General features: G+C 42.8%; 1 long non-coding RNA gene across 1 annotated transcript in view; it reads right to left on the bottom strand.

Moving 5' to 3' along the window:
* LOC110743486 overlaps positions 1–22,112 on the bottom strand; it is a 30,169-nt gene extending 8,057 nt beyond the window's left edge. The window contains exon 1 of the long non-coding RNA XR_002522609.2: positions 21,975–22,112. This is a non-coding gene — a long non-coding RNA (uncharacterized LOC110743486). The remainder of the gene's footprint in view (positions 1–21,974) is intronic.
* Between the last annotated feature and the right edge of the window lie 715 nt (positions 22,113–22,827).

Below are 22,827 nucleotides of genomic sequence, written 5' to 3'. Positions count from 1 at the left end.
AATAAATTCGCTCACAATAATCTGTGACGTTTGTTTTCTCCTTTGGCTAAGTGCCTCTAGTACTGGATCCAGCCCTCAGCTGGGGCCATAACTCTTTCTCAGCAGATGGCGTCCATTGGCCTTAGGAATCTGGGTGGAGGCCCTCCAGACTGCAGGTGGAAATGTCTCAGGCCATGTTGACCTTGGGCACACTCTGGCTCAGGACAGAAGCCGGTTCAGAGTTAGCCTCTCTTGGGGAAGCTACAAGCTTTGTGACCACATACTATTTCACCTCTCCTTGTATAAAAGGTAGGGATCAGACTAGGTATGTTTTCTAAACTAAAAAGAAAATCCTAAGTGTTCTCACCGACTGAATGAATCCCCTTGTGACCAAGGGGGCTCTAGAAAAGCCTTAAAACTGAGTTCCTGGTCATGACGAGGCAGGAGGTCTGACATGCCTCATTATTCCCCCCTCTCTTTTATGGTTTAAACACAACTGACCAGCACTCAGGTTAAAATAGAGACCATAAGATTGACAGAACAGACTCTTTGTGACAATAAGATACCAAATTATACACAAGACCTAAGGCTATGCCAGGCAAGGGCTAAGTCACACACGCCTTAAAGAATAAACTGTGGGCCCAGTGGGTGGCTCATGCCTGTATTCCCAGCAATCTGGGAGGTCAAAGTGGAGGGATCACTTGAGGTCAGGAGTTCGAGACCAGCCTGGGCAACATGGCAAAATCCCATCTCTACAAAGAATAAAAAAATTAGCCTTGCATGGTGGCATTTGCCTGTAGTCCCAGCTACTCAGGAGGCTGAGACAGGAGGATCAATTGAGCCAGGGAGGCCGAGGCTGCAGGGAACCATGATTGTGCCATTGCCCTCCAGTCTGGGTGACAGAGCAAGACTCTGTTACAGAAGAAAAAAAAAAGAGTATGTTCTAACTGCCATGAGGTTCCCCCCCAGCCAGCTGCTGAACAAGAACTGGCCTCAAGATAAGCAAGATTAAAACAATTACAGCTCATCCAGCTCACAGACAGACACTGACTAACTGATCCTTTGTTCTGCCAGCCGTTACCGTATCTGTGACTGAACAAGACACTGATTTCTGTAACTTTCTCCTCATAGGAAGACCATCAAACATGGACTGGTCCTGGCTGGCTTACAGAGGCTGTGCACTTGAGTGTCATCATGTCCTAAAAAGACCTTTTGACATATAAGGCCTAGCTGTAATACATTTCAATGTTCAGTCTCCATCCCAAGGTGAACATGGGTCATAAGTTATACACATATTTTCTCAATACGCATGTGTTAGGACTACCTTCATGAGTATACATAGCACTTCCTGTAACCTATTGAATATGTATGTTTAGCCAACTGGGTTGGCATAAAGCTCCTACCCCAACTTCTCTTCCTTCCAAGTGCCCATCTCTCTGGTCTTGGCTGGAGGCTGTGCTTCCCAGCCTGTGGGATGGCCACCTTGCGGACTATAACACCTTATAAAAAATAAAGTCTCCTTTCCTTTTCTTTTTTAATTTTTTTAAGAGGGGGGGATGTCACTCTATTTCCCAAGCTGCTTTTGAACTCCTGGGCTCAAGCAATCTGTCCACCCCGGCCTCCCAAAGTGCTGGGTTTACAGGTGTAAGCCACCATGCCCGGCCTCCTCTCCTTTTCTAACTTTAAAAATTGTGTGTGTGTGTTTTTAAGTTAATAGTTCTCAAATTTGTATTAGCAATAGAACACATTCTGTAGACAAGACCGCCAATAACAGATAAAACTACTGTAAGTGGAGCTTCTTCAAGGTCAGCATGACATAATGGGAAGGAGTTTCAGAATTCGAATTCCAGCTCTGCCACTTATGAGGTGTGTGACCTTGGACAAGCTACTTATCTTCTGAGCCTTAGCTTTCTCATTCATAACATAGAGATTGTAATAAAACTTACTTCATAGGGTTACAGTAAGGATTAATGAGATAATGCATGTATAGTGCCTAGTACAGAAGGGTTTGGTGAGCATTTGCTACCATGATTCACCATTATCAGGTTGCTGCAGGGGTGGGGGCCTTGAGTTTCGCACACTCATCCTTCCTTCCCACTCTTACGCCACACCTTCTGTAGTGCTGAAGAATGCTTGAGAGACCTCAGGACTCAGGTAGGGTGCAGTTTGAGAACCGCTGGGTAGAGGAGTATTTCCTAGACTTTCCTCGGGTCAGAGTCACTGAGGAGCTTGTTAAATACCTCTGCAACCAAGCATCAGCCGGGGTGGCTCAGGCCCCAGGACTCCGTACTGACCAAACACACCAAATGTTTCCTGTCTTCAGGCACTTTGTGGGGACCTAGGAAGATGATCCCGAAAGTCCTTCAGGTCTGAGAGACCCAGATTTCATGCCTCAATCAGGGGCAGGACCTGTTCCCAGACGACCCCTGCAGCCTCCAGGCCACCTGGATCAGGCTGATGGGAAAATGGCCTGTACCCGCCTCTGAGGCGCCTGTCCAGCGGCTGGAACAGCTTGGGCTTGCCCTCTCGCTGACCCCCTGGACTCTGGATCCTGGCCTCTGAGGCCGTCCTCTCAGCCTCAGCTGACTTTCCTGGCCCTCAGCAGGTGCCTGCCCAGAACTAAGGGCCCTGCTTCACCTCCTCTGGCCTGCCCGGGTCTATGATTGCCAGCATCCTGGTGGGGCAATTTCACGGGAAGATGGGATCAGTACGTTAGAGTAAGAAATCTAAAGAGATGCTATTTTCTGCCTAATCTGTTTCTCCCCATGGGTCAATTTGGCTGCACTTTTATTTTGAAATAAAAGAACCTAGGAACAAATGAGCAAACACCTTATTATTAAGAACCATTTGCAGAAAATCCCGTGGAGCAGCTCCAAGGTCAAAGCTATCTGTTCTGTCTCATACACAAAACAGCCGACAGGCAGGCAGAATAGGAAATCACAGAATCATAAAAAGTTTGGGCAAACCATAGTACCTTCTTTTCAACCGAATATAAAAGTAAGAGTTCTGTCTGCAATGCAGAGAGAATCTTCAAACTCAGAACATTTGTGTGTTTAACAGAAACAACAATGATCACGTTAAATTGGCTGGGGCGGTCAGGAAAAATCAACAGCAGCCCTGAGACTCATTCTTGGCTCTTTCCTTCTCTTTGATCCTAGATTTTCATTTTTCAAAAAGTGCCATCTGTTCTTCCTGTAACTTTCATGTCGGAGAAAAATAATTTCAATTCTTGAAATTGTGTGTTTTCTCCTTCTTTCCCCCTGCCTGATCCCTCTGTCTGTGCAGATGAGGGAGGGATTCAAGAGGTGAGCTTCTATTAATAAGCCTGTGTGACTAACTCCCACCAGGAGAGGATGGGCCTGTGATGCTGGGCTATTAAGCAAAATTATAACACATACCATGGGATTTGCTTTAGGTTGCCAAGAGACCTCTCTGTGGTAATGGAAATGCTCTCTATCTCTGTAGCCCAATACTGTAACCATGAGTGGTGACTGAGCAATTGAAATGCAGCTAGTGCAGCTGAAGAAGTATGTTTTTAGATTTATTTCATTTTAATTAAATTAAATTTAAATGTAAGCAGCCAAATATCTAAATAGGCGTCACAGTTTAGGGGATAAATCGTGCATGCGTGTGTGTGTATGTGCACGCTCTCTTGTGCACGTGCACACACACACTAGGGGAGGCTTCAGGGGAGGTGAGCAGAGCTGGGATCCTACAGCAGCAGGCTCTGACCCCCTCCGTTCTCTCCTGGTCTTCACTTGGTCCATGGTCCTTCCACAAACCACTACCAATTGCCCAAACACCCCATGAAGCAGTTTCTTCCAGCATATGGCCGCAAAGCATTTTTGTTGTTGTTGGTGGTGAATGTAGCTTCCATCTACTGTTGTTATGTGGGCTTTTCTGATCTAACTACAGTCTTCAAGCCTCCTAGCTTAAAAAACTTAGCTTCATCTAAGAGGCTAACTCCAATCCAAACCATGAAGCATTTTGTTGAGAAGGGATGGGAAGTCAAGTGTCAGCCCAGAGAGAAAGAGTGCTATACTCCATTAGTAATGTCCGCTGTGGCTGCAGGCAAGGGTGAATAACTGGTACTCGTATTTGCCAACTCCACAGCCAATCCTTGCTGTAGCTTTGCTTCACAAGCTGGTGAACTAATTAACTTCATCTATCCAGTCTATTCTGCACAGGGACTGCTGGGCCTACATGTTTTGATTTATTTTACAGCACATGGCCTCTGATTATCTTTCTGTTTTTCCCTGAGTGCCTTCCTACCTAGGTAATCCTTCGCCATACCCCACAGTATCTGTGACATTTTTAAGTCTCTTGGCAAGATACCACTAAGATATGTAAGTAATTCATGTAAGGTTTAATCTTTTATTAAAGAAAGTGTAAACAAGGCCAGGGAGATGTAATTTGAGAAATGGAAATCAACTCTCCCATGAGTTTACCACTCTGGGCTGAAAGAACTCAAAGCAATCAACTCCTGGTTTTCCCCAACTCAGCATCGTCTATGACTTTACACTTTTCAAAAGTGCTTGGTCATCATCTCATTGGATACTCATTGCTGACATTAAAAAGGGCAAGTCATGTTTTCTAGATGAAGAAACGAAGGCTCAGGTGGACAAATGCTTCGCTGTTGGTCACGGGGTCAATTTTATGTTTGGAGGAAGACTCCCAGATAGGATCTAGCACTAGGGATCATGTCTGGTTGACTGACAGAGGCCCTGCTAGGAGATGACCTGAATGAGGGTCATTTTTGTTGAAAAGAATGGGGAGAGGGTACATTCCTCTTGGAGAAGAGCATGGTGTCTGTGTCATGTGTTAGCCCTGGATCCAATTCCATGGCTCTGTGTCCAAAACTTGGGGAGGAAAGGGCTCCAGGAAGAAACTCAGGACAGGGCTCAGCATGTAGTTTCTGAGTGCAGGTAATGAAGTGTGTCCACAGTGCAGGAAGTGGGTGTTCTTCCCAGCTTTGTGTGGAACTGAGGGAGCTTGTTTGCCCCTCCACCATGTGAAAATGCAGCAGGAAGGCACCATCTATGAAGCAGAGAGTGAACCCTCACCAGACACTGAATCTGTTAGCACTTGGATCTTGAACTTCCCAGCCTCCAGAACTGTGAGCAGTAAATTTCTGTTGTTTGTAAATTATCCAGTCTCAGGTATTTTGTTATAGCAGCCTGAATGAACTATATAATAACACAATAATAAACAGAAACATGAAAGTCAGAGATTAATTTTAAAATGTCATCCAAGTTCTTACAAGAGGATCCTACCTGCTGCCACTGAGGCTGTGTAATCAGACCTGTGGCATGGTCTGAGGCAGAAGGATGCAAGTTAAGGAGCAGATATAAAGCACAGTACTTCTATAGAATTCTCACTTGCTTGCGGTAATGATATCTTCTCAAAGAAAAAAAAAAAAAAAAAAACAAACCTGGATGCCTTAGTAGTGGACCAAAGAGAGATCCTAGAGGAACAAGCATCCCCAAACTATATTGTTTGGCTATCAGACTGATGAAAAGTAAGTCACAGTAATGAACCCCAGCCTGCACTCAGCTCGTGGCCCTCTGTGCCCAGCTGAGGCCAGGAAGTCTGTCTTCATTGCTTCCAGGGAAGCTTTCCAGGCTCCCAACGCAGGATACTCAACAAATACTTGTTAGCTGATTACCTAATTTTAAATTTTCACGCATTTACATTTTTCAAGGCAATTTGGCAAAGGAAATCAAGTAACTATTTTTGGTTTCTCTTTAGGTTACACTTTATTCTGCACAATTTTGAGCCAATACAGTAAGAATATATAATTACATATGGAATAGTTTTAGCAACTTTGCAGAAGATGAACTTCCTGCCACTGGTATTCAGGTTCTGATGCAGAAGACATGAAAAGAAGGCGTTTGAAGTGAACGGTTCACAGTTCTAGACAGTGTACCCTCAATGCATGTTTGATTTTCTCTCCACCCATTTCCATGTCTTCTCCTTTTTCCTGTGGGGCCCAACAGGATCTAGGGCAGTTTCCCCTGACTCATGGCTGCAGCGGCTCTGGAAAATTCTTTTCCTTCTGCACCTCCATGAATGGAGGAGCAGGGAGAATTGCCATCAGGGTCAGACCAAACCGTGAGCTTCTGGGGATGATGTCTAGGACAAGGAGGGGAAGAGGAGCTCTTGATTTCCTGCCTCTTGACTCTTCACCCCACAAAATAAATGACCCCCCCATTGACCGAGAGGCAACTCCCCAGGAGAAGCAGGAGTGCCTGGGACCTGCACGCCCTGGAAGGCATTGCCTGCTGCTTCATCCTCGGCCTGTTGGTCTTTTACCCTCTCTCCAAATTTAAAAACTCTTCACTTTCAGTTTATCTTGTTTTTTTTCCCCCTTTTATTTTATAGTGTTTACAATTCTTACGTTATTGTTAGCTTCACTTACTAACATGTTTTTAACTTTCGCCTCAATGGCTCTTGGGTTTTATTTTAATCATGTATAGCTTCATTTTTAGGTTTTTAATCTCTATTGGAGTCCAGCCATTTATCTTATTTTAAATCTCATCTAGTTGGATCTTGTCTTTAAAAAAAAAAAAAAAAAAAAAACCTCAACGTTCTTTCATTGGGATTTTAACTCTCTTCCAACTGCATAGTTTAAAAATTTCTTAAATTTTACTTTTTGAACTTGAGGCCTTTTATTTCTCTCATTTTAAAAAACAACTTATTTTAGGTTTTTTCTTCCTTTTTTGTATTGAAATATGAAACAAACTTGCTTATTTTAAAACTTATTCTTAAATGTCTTTTCTGTTTAAAATGTTTGACTTTCAGCCCATCTTAACCTCTTAGTTTTCTTTGATTATAGGATTTAAATCTTCCTTATTACCTTCAAGTTCTTCTTCTTTTTTTTTTTTTTTTTTTTTTACATTCCACGATGTCTCTTTCAAATGGTGGGCAAAGGTACAGCCCCTGCGGTGTTGATAGTGGGGAAGCCCCAACACAGAAGGCTACTTTCCCTCCAGCTGCCTCTGCGGGCTCCCCCCATTCTCCTAACATAGAGACCAATCCAGTTCAGGGGGCTTGACCAAGTTCCTCTCCCCAGCTGGCTGGAGAGACCCTCAGGTTATTCCCCCACCCTGCCCCCAGGCAGTAAGTCTCATTTACAGATGGAACCTCAGGAAAAATAAGCCCAGGGGCACCCTTTCTGCCTCTTCTGTGAGGATCTATGGGGCATGGGATTGTGTCTGACTCAACTTCCCCAATCTTCTCTGCTCTACCAGGGTTGAATAAAATGCTTGGGTCAACTCTGAGAGCCCTACTGGACTGATAAGATGCTGACCCTTGGAAAGTTCCCTCCAAATCTCCTTTGAGACCCTTTGAAAGGAAAGCCCCAGGGAAGGCTGCTGTCTCTCTGAGGGGATCTACCCCACGACTGCAAATCAAACACTCTGCTCTCGTGCCCTATTTCAAGAAAGAGTCTCTTCCTTAGACCCTGAGACTTACAGACTGGCCATTCAAACTGCCCTTCTCTCTTGCCTAAATCCACTGTCCTGGCAGTGACCCTTGGGAATTCTCCATGGACTCTTTTACCAGTGAACCCTACCCTAGTGCATTACCTGGTTGGGAAATCCTATAAGCCCTCTTAATTCTAGACACTGTTTAAACAGAAACTGCCAGAGCTTGAAGGAGCTTAGCCCATCTGTGAGCCATCTAACCCAGAATAGTCCAACCAAATTCTATTCTAAAACACTCGAGCTGAAGCCCCCAAGAGGATCTCTACCCCAGTGGAGAAGCAGGTAAAGAATAAGTTGTGATTTGGGCATATTAAGCTCTTGGAATTTTCTGCCTAGCCTGAGTAGAAGTCATCCTGCTGAGAGATGTCCTCAGGATCCATTTTGTTTTGGTACATTATTCTCTGGAGAGCCAGGAGTTGAAAAGATATTTTTCTCTATTAAACACCCAGGTTTGTTTTTGCCACAGTCCAGGCTGCTTCTGCCCATGGTTCTGAGGAGTGAGCTCATGGTGCTCCTCCCCAGCAGAGTCCCCTGCCTATACCCAAGGACTGAGCAGATGGGTCGGAATGGGAACGGGATCCGTGGAGCCGGTGCCATAAGCAGCTCTCAACAGAAATGAGATCTTGTCTTTCCTCCAGCACTTAGTGCCGTCCTTTCCAGGGTAGCTGCTGCTTAAGATGTGCTATGTGGCACCATCCAACCCAGGCCTGCACCTCCCCTTGCTGCCTCTGGAGGGCTTGTTGGAGGCAAAGACACAGCCCAGCACCCACATCAGTGATGCTCCTTGGCCTCCAGAGGAAGCAGATCCTTCCAATCCTGAACAGTGGGGTAGAGAGAGAGAGAAGGGGGTGCGGGGAGGAACGAAACCAGCATGCTCCAGGCATCCAGACAAATGCTGTGCCTGCTGCTGCCTGGGCAGTGCTCGCTCCATGGTGCCTCCTTGCAATGGGGAAGCCATGGGTGTAGACAGAGGGGAGGCTGTCTGTGGGCACTTCTTTGCCTGCTTTGGCTGTGGGATTGTCTCTCACCTAGGCAAAACCACTCTCCACATCAGCCAGCCTAACCTAGCAGCGCACTGTACAGTACTGTGTTGGATCTGGTGGCAAAGCTTGGTGGCAACAGTGAGCATGCGTGTGCTTGACCCTGTCCTCTGTGCTTGTTCATTTTCTTCCAGGACGCTCTGGACTGGACTTGAAAGAGGGAGGGTTGACAAGGAGTGACAGGATAAACAATAAGATGGACAATCTTTGAATCTGTAAAAAGACTAGCCACCTTATAACAGAGCCCTCTCACATTCAGAGATGGCAACTGTGCTGAGAGACAATTCTCAGCACAATTGCCTAAGAGGATTCTCAGGCAATACCGATTAGAAGTTAAGCTGGATAACTGCTTCGAGGGACAATATGGACATAGGAAGCCAAGAGATTTTAAAAGGTTAATATCCTGAAGTGGAGGACCTGTTATTGAGGGGAAGAAATCATATTTGGAGCAATGATTTAGACACAAGGAAATTTATCTACAATACTAAAACAAAGCAAAACAACAACTTAAATGCCAAGGAGTAAAGATGAGTCGAGTGTATTCTAGAACATTCAGATGATGAGACATTTTGTGGTTATCATACATCAAGTCTTCACTACTTATTGGCACAGGAAGATGCGCTAGTATAATAGCTATCTTTTAAGAAAAAATTAAATTTACCATATTTCTTTATTTCTAAGATGCTAACAACTCAAAGAGGCACTGGATGCTTAAGAAAAGTCTTTTAAGAAGAAATAATAGAACATTAAACATTCATCAATTGTAAAACCCATCCTGACTTAAGAAACATGATAAAGTAAGAGACATGTGCCTTAGAATAGAAAAAATATAGTATATCTTACAATTTTTTTTTCTTTTACTTTTTTGTATTTCTCAAATCTTTTACCAGTAAACGTGATTGGGTTGGGGAAAATGCCTGGATTCAAGTCTGATGTTTCCTTCCTTGGGAAGGTAACCCTGAGGTTTTTCTAGGCCCCCGACTCACTCTGCCCTGGGAGGCTGAAGGAGTTACTTGCTTGGTGGTATAGGAGAGACACGGATTGCCCAAATCCCGCCACTCCCCTTCCTCTAGAGAGTCAACCTACTATCCAAGAGCAAGTCTTCTGGATTGTCCTAGCTCATGGTAGGATTAGAGGGTAGAGCCCTGCCTGTGGGAGAAGGGGAGGATTGGAGGGGCTGTTGTTTGGGGGAGTTAAATTCCATTCTGGAGTTCAATATTTAAAAGCCCCCTTGCCTGCAGATACAAACCTCATTCTGCAATATCAGCTTTATTAGGGAACTGGTCATATTTACTTTGCCAAATGCCTCCATTTTGGTCTATTTCTCAGTACAAAACCCAGGCATTGAAGAAGATGCTATTTATTGAACTCCCTCAAAACTTCCAACAAATAGGTTGAATTTTATACTTAGAAGTTGCACAAAGAAGCAATCTAGTAAAGCATAGCCAGACCCCTTGGGGAATGATGCTCCCAGCACGGTGAACTCTGCATGGGCCCTGGGGATGGGAGAGGGGCTGGGACATTCAGGACCAGTCTCTTTGGAGACCAGAGAACAAGCAGTAGCCCCTAGGCAGGGCTGTCCCCTCTCTCCTCTCTGTACTCCAGCATCTCAGTTACAAGATGCCGCTGCTTTTTTCTTCTCCCTGCAGTATCTCTTGGTTGCTAAGCAGATCCCTTGGGTAACTATGTGGGCATAAAACCTTTGCAGAACTGCCAGGAATCTGCTTCACCCAATTGTCAAAGTGAAAAATGAAATCATTCCTCTCACCTGTCACTACTTTGCACAAAGCTTCCATTATTGAATGGTGATGGCCCAGAATGTTCTTCTCACCTACTTGTGGGAATATAAATGAGTTTTGCATATTTTACCCCCGAGAGAGTAGGAGGGGAAGAAGTGGGTGTTGGGGCCTCTCAAGCTCATACTCCTGTGAGTCAATGATTGGGGAGAAGTGGGCGGAACAAACCAGCAGTGCCCTCTGTCCTTGGCAAAATGGTGCCTCACGCAGGTAAAGACAGACCTGCTTTAGCATAAGCTTTCCTTAGGCTCAGAAGTGTCTGTGAACCCCTCTGATGCCAGCCTACTGAAGCAGAATCTTTGAGAGTGAAGCCAAGGAATTCTGCATTTTAAAGAAATTTCTTGGATGAGTCTTATACACTGGATAAGTCTTAATGCAAACTATATGCATTAAAGTTTGAAAACCACTGATTTCTCTAACATAAATTTGTATATAAATAAGTGCAATAAAATATTATAGGTGTTATGATAAGTGTGCAAGAAGGAGTGAGACATCATCATAGGGATGATCAGTTTTAACTGGGAGTATGAGGAAAGTCTTTTTTTTTTTTTTAATTAAATATAGAGATGGGGTCTCCCTTGGTTGACCAGATTGGTCTTGAACTCCTGATCTCAAGTGATCTTCCCATTTTGGCCACCCAAATTGCTGGGAGCCACTAGGCTCAGACTGCTTTGAACCTTGAGCATTGAGGTGATGTTCTCTAAGTAGAGAAGGAAGGGGAGAAGGACATTCAAGGCAGAAGAGAACTGCTAGCAAAGACACAGAGATGAAGCTGGCCTGATGAGCTAAGGTAAGAAGGAATCATTAGAGGTTGAATGTCTGTGTTAGTAGGGGAACTACTAGAGAGAAGGGCAGAGAAGAGGACAGGGATGCTAAGGAGTTTCGAATCTATGCTGTGGTCAGTAAGTTGCTACCAAGAGTTTCAGCAAGAGAGTGATATGATTAGATTGTATTTTAGAGAGGTCACTCTGAGGCCTAGTGCAGAAGATGGATTGGAAGAGGGCAAGACAAGAGGCAGGAAGACAAGTTGAAGGCTCTCATAGCAGTCCAAGCTAGGCCCAGGCTAGAGATGAGGGTGGCAGGGGTGAAGGCCCTTGTCTTCCTTGGCCCTGATCCATTCTGCCTCTGGTACATAGCGTTGAACTTGCATGTCACAACACTGTTCAACTAGCATATCTATTTTTTTAAAAATTAAAATGTATGGAACTTTTGATTAAGCACCAGACATGATGATCTTTCTTTCTTTTCTTTCTTTCTTGTCTTCCTTCCTTCCCTTTCTTTCTTCTTTCCTTTCCTTCCTTCCTTCCTTCTCTTTCTCTCTTTCCTTCCTTCCCTTTCTCTCTTTCCTTCCTTCCTCTCTCTCGCTTCCTTCCTTCTTCCTCTCTCTCCCTTCTTTCTTTCTTCTTTCTTCCTTCCTTCCTTCTTTCTCTCTCTCCCTTCTTTCTTTCTTCTTTCTTTCTTCCTTCCTTCTTTCCTTCCCTTCTCCTTCTTTCCTTCCTTCTTTCCTTCTTCCTTTCCTTTCCTTTCCTTTCCTGTCCTGTCCTGTCCTGTCCTGTCACTCCATTGCCCAGGCTGGAGTGCAATAGTGTGATTGCAGCTCACTGCAGCCTTGAACTCCTGGTCTCAAGCAATCTTCCCACCTTGGCCTCCCAAAGTGCTACAATTACAGGTGTGAACCACCACTCAGGGCCATTATTTCTTTCAAAAGACTTTAAAACAACATTTAAAACTAGTCTACCAAAGTATAATATGTTTGTATTTGAACTAACAAAAAGATAATGTCCCCAATCTTCAAAGAAATTGTATAGTCCTAGAAGATATGCTTTTTAAAAATCTTGTGGTTTTATGTAACACTTAGCACCATCGGATCTCTGTTTCCTAAGGAAAGGTTATGCTAACTCTCTGGCTGGGCCTGGTGGCTCACACTTGTAATCCCAGCACTTTGGCAGGCTGAGACAGGTGGATCACTTGAGGTCAGGAGTTTGAGACCGGCCTGGCCAACATGGGGAAACCCTGTCTCCACCAAATACAAAAAAATTAGCTGGGCGTGATGATGCACGCCTGTAATCCCAGTTACTCGGGAGGCTGAGGCAGGAGAATTGCTTGAACCCAGGAGGCAGAGGTTGCAGTGAGCTGAGATCACGCCACTGCACTCCAACCTGGGCAACAGAGCGAGGCTCCATCTCAAACAAAACAAAACAAACAAACAAAAAAACAATTTCATGAAACAAGCTGTGGCCTAGGGCAAGATAATGAAACTGGTGCTTCTCAAACAGAGATCTGATGGTGCTAAGTGTTACATAAAACCACGAGATTTTAAAAAGCGTATGTTTTAGTACTGTACAATTTCTTTGAAGATTGGGGGCATTATCTTTTTGTTAGTTCAAATACAAACATATTATACTTTGGTAGCCTAGTTTGGACCCATGGCTCATTTTTCTCAGCTGTTGGCCATCTATAAAACACAGGGGTAGGCTCTGCAATCTCTAAGGTCTTTTCATTCCCCAATCCGCAATGACTTTTTTTCCTAACTAGCTAATATCCTCATCGTTTCTCTGTAGATTTGAGAGAGAGGTCATGTTTTCTATTTCTGTAAGGTCACCCTCCTTAATGCATATTCCTGCTGTTGGCAGCTTTTTGCCCAGTTCTCAGACCCTTTTAGCCCAAGGTGGGGCCTCTCGGCCTCTGCCCCTGCCGCTCTTGCTCAGCCAGCAGATTGCCCTGCCCTCCCTCCATCTGTCTTCTCTAGGCTTTATCACCTTCCTCGTCCCCAGTTTTAAAAGGGGGGAGACTGGGGGAGGTAATAAAGACAGAGTAGCCCTTTACTTCTGAGAAGGGAGACTTCCACCCTCCATTTGACTTTTCCTTCAATTACTGCTGGTTTGACATTTTTTCCCTTCATTGTGAGAAGTCCCTCATGAACTCTCTCACTTGGAGTTTGAATTATTTTGCATTCAATGACTTTTCAGCTTTTGATTTAACATTTAACAACTTTGCCTGTCAGCCTCCCTTCTTTTTCCTCCAAAATGCTATAAGATAGTTTTCTCCACTTAAAGTCATATCATCACTTAAAGTGGAATTTTGCTGAAACTTGAACAGAAATTTGACTGGTTTCATCAAGCAACGGAGGCAGGAGTATAAGCCTAATGTTGCATGTTGCTAAGTGAGTTCATGACTTGAACTTTCCCAACCCATTGAGCTAGTCACACACACACACACACACACACACACACACACCCCACTCTTAAAGACTGTAATTTTAGGAGTTAGGAATTGGAAAGTTTTATCATGAATAGAACACAAGTTTAAGACAGCAAACAAAGGATAGAGACAAGTAAATGTATCTCTCAATGGAGAAGATGTCCCAGCAGGGTCTTGGGATCACTGCAAGACAACTCTTATTTAAAAATCTGAAAGGGAGTAACCAGGGAAATCTCTGGTTCTGAAAATAAGGAAATCTCCTGTTTTCAGGTGTCTTTTCAGGTAATTAAATGCTAATTTGATCCGGGCAAACCACAGAATGCTCTCTCAAAGACAGGTGAATGGGCAAGCTCCTTGAAAAAAAATCAGCGTGAAAAGGGTACGTGAAAATTCTTAGGGAGAAAGAATTTAAATAATAATAATAATCATATCTGAGTTTTCTATTATGTCCTAAGAAGTGTACAATATCATTATAATCCACATCATTAATCATCAGGGAACTGCAAATTAAAACCACAATGAGATACTTCAATGCATCCACTAGAATAGCTAATATGGAACCTAGGAATCATTGTAAGTTTATTGAAGAAGTTAACCTGGGGTAATTGCTGGGACCAAGACTAGAGTGAATGGCTTTATATATTTTGGAAAGATGTTGAAAAGCAAACTGCACTTGCATCAATGACAATAGTTAGAGGAAGAGAAGCTACTCTTTCTGTGCTCGCTCATGTGCCAAGCACTGTGCCTTACATCCATACATGCGTGCACACACACACACACACACATTACACACCCAAAAAAAACACATCTGGAATAGAAGCAATGGAATAAAGAACCACTAAAATAATTATCAAGATTCTGGATAGGGAAAATGTAGGAAAAAATCAAGACTTCTCGGTCTATAGAGACAAAGGCTAGATAGGGTTTTTATTAAAGTTTGCAAAATTCTAAAAAATTTGAGGCCAGGACAGTGTTTCATGCCTGTAATCTCAGCACTTTTGGAGGCTGAGGCAGGAGGATCGCTTGAAGCCAGGAGCTTGAGACTAGCCTGGCCAACATAGTGAGACCCCATCTCTACAAATAAAATAAATTAACTAGCTATGGTGGCTCGTGCCTGTAGACCCAGCTACTCAGGGGGCTGAGCTGCGAGGATTGCTTGAGCCCAGAAGGTCAAGGCTGGAGTCAACTATGTCATGCCACTGCATTCCATCCTGGGGGACAGAGTGAGATCCCATCTCTCTCAAAAAAAAAAAAAAAAAAAAGAAAGTAAGTTTGGTAGGCTTCATATAAAAAATAATTAGAGGAACTGATTTCAAACATTATAAAGTAATTAAGTAAAATAAACTATATATATATAAAGTTTAAAAGTAATTTAAGTCATGTGGTCCTGGCACAAAGATAGACGTAGAGATTAATAGAACAGAATGGGGAATCCATAAATATATGGCCAATTGACTTTCAACAAAGATGCCAAGACATTTTCAATGGAAAAGGATAATCCTTTCAATGAATGATGCTGGAACAACTGGGTAGTTATATGTTAAAAAAGGAACCTCAACATTTATCTCACACTATATACAAAAATTAACTCAGAATGGATCATAGACTCAAACATAAGAACTAAAATTATACAATTTCTAGAAGAAAACACAAGAGAATGTCTTAGTAACTTTGGATTATTAAATGGGATATAAGTAGGAACTATTAAAGAAAAAAATCAATAAACTGGATTTCAACAGAATGAAAAACTTTTGCTCTTTAAAAGATACTGTTATGGCTGGGCACAATGGCTCATGCCTGTAATCCCAGCACTTTGGGGGGCCGAGGCAGGTGGATTGCTCAAGCCCAAGAGTTCAAGACCAGCCTGAGCAACATGATAAAACCCTGTCTCTACAAAAATTAGCTGAGTGTGGTGGTGCGCACCTGTAGTCCCAGCTACTTGGGAGGCTGACACAGGAGGATCACTTGAACCCGGGAGGTGGAGGCTGCAGTGGGCCAAGATCACGCCACTACACTCCAGCCTGGACAGCAGAGTGAGACCCTGTCTCAAAAAAAAAAAGTGTTGGGGGATACTGTTATGAAAATGAAAAAGACAAGCAACAGATTGGGAAAATAATATGTGAAAAACATATCTTGGACAGAGAACTTTTATCTAGAATATATAAAAGAGCTTAATAACAGTCAAATAATCCAGTTTAAAAATGAACACTTCACCAAAAAAAAAAAGCAAACGGCACATGAAAAGATTATCAACATCATTAATCATCAGGGAAAAGCAAATTTAAACTGTACGTCTATACATCCACTAGAATTTCTAAAATACAAAGACTACCGACCAAGTCAAATGTTGGCGGGAATATGGAAAAACTGGAGCTCTCATGCACCGCTACTGGGAATCTTAAATAGTTTAACCACTTTGGAAAATTTGGCAGTTCCTTTAAAACTTTAATCACACATCTATCACATGATCCAGACATTCTACTCTTAGGTATTTAGCCAGGAGAAAGGAAATCATGTGTCTATGCGTAGATTTGTACATGAATGTTCATAGCAGCTTATCTGTAATAGCCCAAAACTAAAAGCAACCTACATGCTCATCAACAAGTGAATAAACAAATTGTGGTATAGCCACACAATGGAACACTACTCAGCAATGAACAGGTGTGAACTACTAGTACACACAATGCCAGGGATGGTATCTCCATGGAATGAAAGAAACTAGATAAAAAAAAAAACTAATCTGTACTGATAGAGGGCAGATCAGTGTGGACAGGGTTGTGTAGGCAGTGAGGATTCATTATAAAGAGGCACAAGGAAACTTTTAGGGTGATGAATATGTTTACTATCTTAAAATGTAAAACTATTGTGGTGATAGTTTTACAGATATGTCAAAACTCATCAAACTGTATACTCATCAAACTGTAATATGTGCAGCTTACTATATGTTAATTATACCTCAATAACAAAATGCAAATAAACATGGGAACCTTCTGAAGCTTCTAATAGGTGGTCCTCTGGACAAATGAATTACTATATACTACATAGTTGATAATAAACCAAGAGAATTATTTATATCCAGGTTAAAACTGTAAGCCCTTCAGGGATCTGAATTAGCGCATTTTTTGTTATTAAGCAGAACTTGAGACTGCTGCATCTTCTGTCTCCACCCACCATCCTCACTCATGCCAGGAAGGACAACGATGCCCCCATGACAGTGACTGCTGCTAAAGGCAGAATATTGAGCGAGATGGACAAAGGTCCTCACACAAGAGGCATTTATTGTGGTTTTGTGGATTTTTAGCTCATCGTGGCAGATAACTTTTGCGTAAGGTTCACACGCCAAAGACTTATTCTATGAGTTATAACCCAGAGATACTACAAATCAAAAAATAAGCCGCACTTGTCATGTTGAATTGCAGCCAACCTCCCAGCAATCTGCTGTGTACTCTCAAAAGGCCATCTCCCTAAATCTTGTTTCAGACATGAGAATCAGTGATGTTAATGAAATCACTCCTGTTTGTGGGGTCAGCATTTTCCAGTTCTACTCTAAGACTTAGTTAAGGCAGAAGCAGCACAAGAACAGAGCACTTGGAGGAAATCGGGAAACTCAAGATCCGGCTCTGGTTTTGAGACTGGCCAGTGGCTGGACCAACTTCAATCCCATGTTCTTTCAGGGATGCTTTCCCATCACCTATAAAATGGATGAGGTCTTTGAGTTCTTTAACCATCTGGACTCTTGAGGATGAAGATGTTGTATACATGTAGGCAGGACTTGATATAATTTACCTTCCAAACCAGAACACTTTTGAAAGCACTACTCATAGTTAGACTGGGTAACAGGTGCATTAGTCTGTTTTCACACTGCTAGTAAAGACATACCTGAGACTGGGTAATTTACACAGGAAAGAGGTTTAATGGACTCACAGTTCCATGTAGCTGAGGAGGCCTCACAATCATGGCAGAGGGCGAAAGCCCTTCTTACATGGCGGCAGAGAGAATGAGAGCCAAGTGAAAGGAGAAACCCCTTATAAAACCGTCACATCTTGTGAGACATATTCACTGCTATGAGAACAGTATGGGAGAAACCGCCCCCATGATTCAGTTATCTCCTGCTGGGTCCCTCCCACAACACGTGGGAGTTATGGGAGCTACAATTCAAGATGAGATCTGGGTGGGGACACAGCCAAACCATATTAACAAGTATATGCAAAGACTATCATGGGCAAACTAGGAGAAATGGTCAGTCTGAGAATGACTAAAATGAGTGCCAGGGTTGGTGGGCTGGGGATGTGATTCTGCACCAACAATGTGAGCTAGGGCATGGTTTTCAAATCCTAGCCCAAGACGAGAAGAAAATTCCATCAGCCCATGGCAAAAACAGAAAACTGAGCATGTGAAATGTCACGTATTTTTTAAAAACATTATAAAATAGTTAATGCAAACAAAAGGAGATTTACAATTTATGTATAAGGTAGAAAGAATAAGACAACAGCTGAAGACCTCATAAACTCTTTCCTGAACCCATTCTCCTCTCTTCCCTTATAAAGAATGAAATAAGGCCAGGCATGGTGACTCATATTTGTAATCCTAACACTTTGAGAAGCTAAGGCGGGAGGATGGCTTGAAGCCAGAAGCTCAAGACCAGCCTCGGCAACATGGCAAGACCTTGTCTCTACAAAAACATTTAAAAATTAGGCCGGGCGTGGTGACTCACGCCTGTTAATCCCAGCACTTTGGGAGGCTGAGGTGGGTGGATCACGAGGTCAGGAGATTGAGAGCATCCTGGTTAATATGGTGAAACCCTGTCTCTACTGAAAAAACCAAACCAAACAAAACAAAACAAAAACCAAAAAATTAGCTGGGCCTCTAGTCCCCGCTACTCAGGAGGCTGAGGCAAGAGAACTGCTTGAACCTGGGAGCAGAGGTTGCAGTGAGCCGAGATTTCACCACTGCACTCCAGCCTGGGTGACAGAGAGAGACTCCATCTAAAAAAATAAATAAATAAGTAAATAAATAATTAGCCAGGTGTGGTGATGTGCACTTGTAGTCCCAGCTATTCAGGAGGTTGAGGCAGGAAGATCACTTGAGCCCAGGAGTTCAAGGCTGCAGTGAGCTGTAATCACGCCACTGCATTCCAGCCTGGATGACAAAGTGGAGACCCTGTCTCAAAAAAATAAAAACAAAAACCAGAATAATAGTTGAAGCCCCCAAATATTCTGATATGGTTTGGCTGTGTCCTCACTCAAATCTCACCTCATCTTGAATTAGCTCCCATAATCCCCACATGTCATGGGAGAGACCCAGTGGGAGGTAACTGAATCATGGGGATGGGTTGTTCTGTGCTGTTCTCATGATAGTGAGTAAGTCTCACGAGATCTGATGGTTTTGTAACTGGCAATTCCCCTGCACATGCTCTCTTGCCTGCCACCGTGTAAGAAGTGCCTTTGTTCCTCCTTTGCCTCCTGCCACAATTGTGAGGACTCCCCAGCCATGTGGAAGTGTGAGTCCATTAAACCTCTTTTTCTTTATAAATTACCCAGTCTAAGGTATTTCTTCACAGCAGCATGAAAATGGACTAATACAAACTCCTTCTGGAAGTATGTATTCCTCTCTTTCTTTCCCAGAGCTTACCATTATCCTGAATTTGTATTTATTATTCCCTTGCTTTTCTTGATAGCTTTACAAAACATTGTTTAGTATTATATGCTTTTTTAACATTAGGTAAATGGAATCATTCAGTATGTATTCTTCTATAGCCGTTTTTGCTTAAGATATTTATTTTTCAAAGGACAGCCACATTGATTGATTTTCAGCCTGTTGTTGCTCTGTTTCTTCCTTTTTGGTACTCTATAATATTCCACTGTACCACTATCCCATAATTTATGCATTGTTGTCCTATTGATGGAAACTTGGGTTGTTTTCTGTGAATATTCTTATAGATGTCTCCTGGTAAATGTGCATTTGTTTTTCTAACAATGTATCCAGGAGTGGAATTGCTGGTTATAAAGTACGCGCATTTTCAAATTACTAGGGATCATGAAATCACTCTCTAAATTTATATCATTTTATATTCCTCTCAGCAGTGTAAAACAGCATCTCTTGCTCCATATTCTTGCAAATATTTGACATTATCAGACTTTTCCATGTTTGTCAGATAGGTGAGTTTAAAATCGCATCTCATCTTAATTGAGTGATCAAAGTTAACATCAATAATGGAACAAAATCAAAATTGTGTGCCACTTTATAGAATACATCAGGAAGAATACAGCATTGCTTTTGGAATATTCCTATCAAAAAGGAAGTAACTTGAATGGAATCATATGAAGACATAAGGGAAATCCAAATACAAAATGAATCTATAAAATAACTTGTTTAAAAGGGTCAAGGTTATCAAAGTCAATTCTATTGGACCAAGGTAGGATTAAAAAAAAAAAAAGATTATTGGCCAGGTGCAGGAGCTCACACCTGTAATCCCAGCACTTTGGGAGGCTGAGGCAGGCAGATCACCTGAGGTCAGGCATTCAAGACCAGCCTGTCCAACATGGCAAAACCCTGTCTCTACTAAAAATAGAAAAATTAGCAGGGTGTGGTGGTGGGCACCTGTAATCCCAGCTACTCTGGAGGCTGAGGCAAGAGAATCACTTGAACCTGGGAGGTGGAGGTTGCAGTGAGTTGAGATTATGCCACTGCACTCCAGCATGGGCAACAGAGCGAGCCTCCGTCTCAAAAAAATAAAAAAATAAAAATAAATAAATAAATAAAAGATTATCAAAGACACGAAGAAACTTGGGAATTGTTCCAGATTGAGAAAGACTAAAGAGACATAACTATATGCAATGTATGATTCAGAACTGTATTCTTTTGCTATAAATGACATTATTGAAATAATGAAATGAATGGAAATCTGAACATTATTAAATGATAGTAATATATTAATATTCATTTCATAATTTTGGTGTCTGTATTGTGGTTACAAAGGAAAATAAATGTTCTTGCTTGGATTAAATATAAATGAGAACTTTGTAGGATCTAATTTTTTTTCCATATAGATAAATGTCCTAGTACTATTTATTGAATAGGCGATCCTTTCCTACTGCCATCAATGCTACTTTCTATCATATTTCAAGTTTTCTTATCAGGTCAATTTCTGGGCAGTTGATTCCACTCCATTGGTCTGCCTGTCTGTCCCTGAGCCAAAACATCATTTTCATTTTTCTTGAAGAACATTTTGGAGTAAGAAAAATTAAAAGACACTTACAATTCATTTGTATCATAATGGAGCCACCAGGTCTCAGAATTGCTTCCCCCACCCCGGGCCTTGGCTCCCTCCAAAACTTTCTTGATTGTGATGTCCCCATCGCTTGGTTCCGGACTTCCTTCAGGACGTTTGACACTTGGAAATAAAATACTAGAGAGTTCTTTTCTCAGCATCTTTGAAAATAAATATCTGGTTGCCCTCTGTTAAAATAGTGGTCAGCAATAAGAGAATTATGTGGACAAGGCCTCTCCACACAGGAGCTGATATGCCCTGGGGCATGGATGAGGTGCTTGCTCTAGGGGCTCCCTAACAGCCTAAGGCAGTGGTTCTGAAACCACTCAAAGTGTGGTCTCCCGACCAGCTGCATCTGCATCTCAGCATCAATTGGAACTTGTTAGAAATGCAACTTCTCAGCACACATCCCAGACCTACTGAATTCTGATAATTCTGATGCACGAAAAGTCTAAGAACCTCCAGCCTAAGGGTCTTCAGCATAGAGATGATCTCTAAACCTCTGGTGACTACATGTTGTCTACTGTATTATTTTTCACAAACATTCCATGCTGCTTTCTGGGGGACGATTATCTTTCCCCACTCTACTAACAGCAGATTTGGCTACATGACTTACTTTGACCAATGGAATCTGAGCAGAAGAACCTTGTATCACTTCAAAGAGAAGTTTTAAGAACCAATAAGTGGTTCACTGAGCTCTCCACTGCCCACCTCCCATGCCCTGCCTCCTGCCATCACCTTGCAAGAGACAGTGATGTTCTGGATGGAGGCTGCTCTATCAGCCTGGGTCCTAGAGTGAGGATGACATGGGACAGAGCCACAGCCAACCCACAATGGACATACAGCAAAAGTAAGAAAGCAGCCTTTGGTCTGTGAGCTATTGAGCTGTCCAGGGCTTTGTTGTGGAAGTATAACCTACCCTATCCTAACTAAAGAAATAGGGACTTTTTTCCCCAACATACTTTAAATAGAACCAATTGGCTCTTGTCGGCATCCCTGAAATCAAAAGCAGTGGAACTGGAACTGCAGGGTGGGGATGTCTCGTGTCATAAGAAGATGCTGGACCTGACTATGTCTTGGTCCCTCCCTGGGCAAGTGACTAGATATAACTCCATCTAGTCAGGCCACAGTCTAGACAAGTAATCATTATCCCACCCACCAATGCCATGTCCAGGAGCTGAGCATCGTCTATGAGATGTCTTACCAGAGGAGATGATAGAAGAGTGCAGGTCTGTGTCTGTGCTGCTTACTTCCAATAGGCCCTGGCTTATGAGCCTCAGTGTCAAGAACTCCAGGCAATTGACCGAGGGGGCTCAGACAGTGAGAAAGAACTTGGTATAGGGAGAGAGGAGAGGAGAGGAGAGTGGAGGGGAGGGAAGGGGGGGGGAGGGGAAGGGGGGGAGGGGAGGCTAGGGAAAGAAAGAAAAAGAAAGGAAGAAACAACAAAAGAAAGCTCAGACTCAGGATGCTGAGCAAGATTGAGAGCCAGGGGACCTCTCCCTGTCCCCGTCCATACCTATCTTGGTTTATGAGGTTCTGCACACAAACTGAGATGGAGCTCAGAATAGGCTGCAAGTCGACTCCTGGATTTGGGGCAGTTTATCTGCTGGCTTCCTCAGGAATGCCCACTTGTGCTTTTTGCCTAAGTCCTCTGATCCAGTGATCTCCTCTGCACTTTCTATAATAACCAACCCAGGATTGCCTACAACAGCATAGGACATCTTCCTGAAGGTCAATGCTATTAGCACTTCCTCCACAAAACCTTTCTTCATCCAACTGTCAGTTCTTTCCTCGGTCTGGAAAGCAATTGGCACTGTGCCAAATTGATTGAATTCTATATCCCATTGTCCACAGCAGAATCCTTGAGAGTCACAGCATTTATCATAATGGAGCAAGAACGTTCTACATGGTCTGTATTTTTTAACCTAGCATGGATTGACCAAAACCAACTTAACATACAATTGCAAACGAACACATGGCATTAGCTTCAAGCGTAGTTGCTAAGAGATGATCTCATTATAATTCCAAAATCCAAAAGCTCTATTAACCTCTTTGAT

Source organism: Papio anubis, chromosome 5, assembly GCF_008728515.1.
Source record: "Papio anubis isolate 15944 chromosome 5, Panubis1.0, whole genome shotgun sequence".
Lineage (NCBI taxonomy): Eukaryota > Metazoa > Chordata > Mammalia > Primates > Cercopithecidae > Papio > Papio anubis.
Note: the sequence above shows the minus strand (reverse complement) of the source record. Positions and strands in the feature narration are given on the sequence as shown.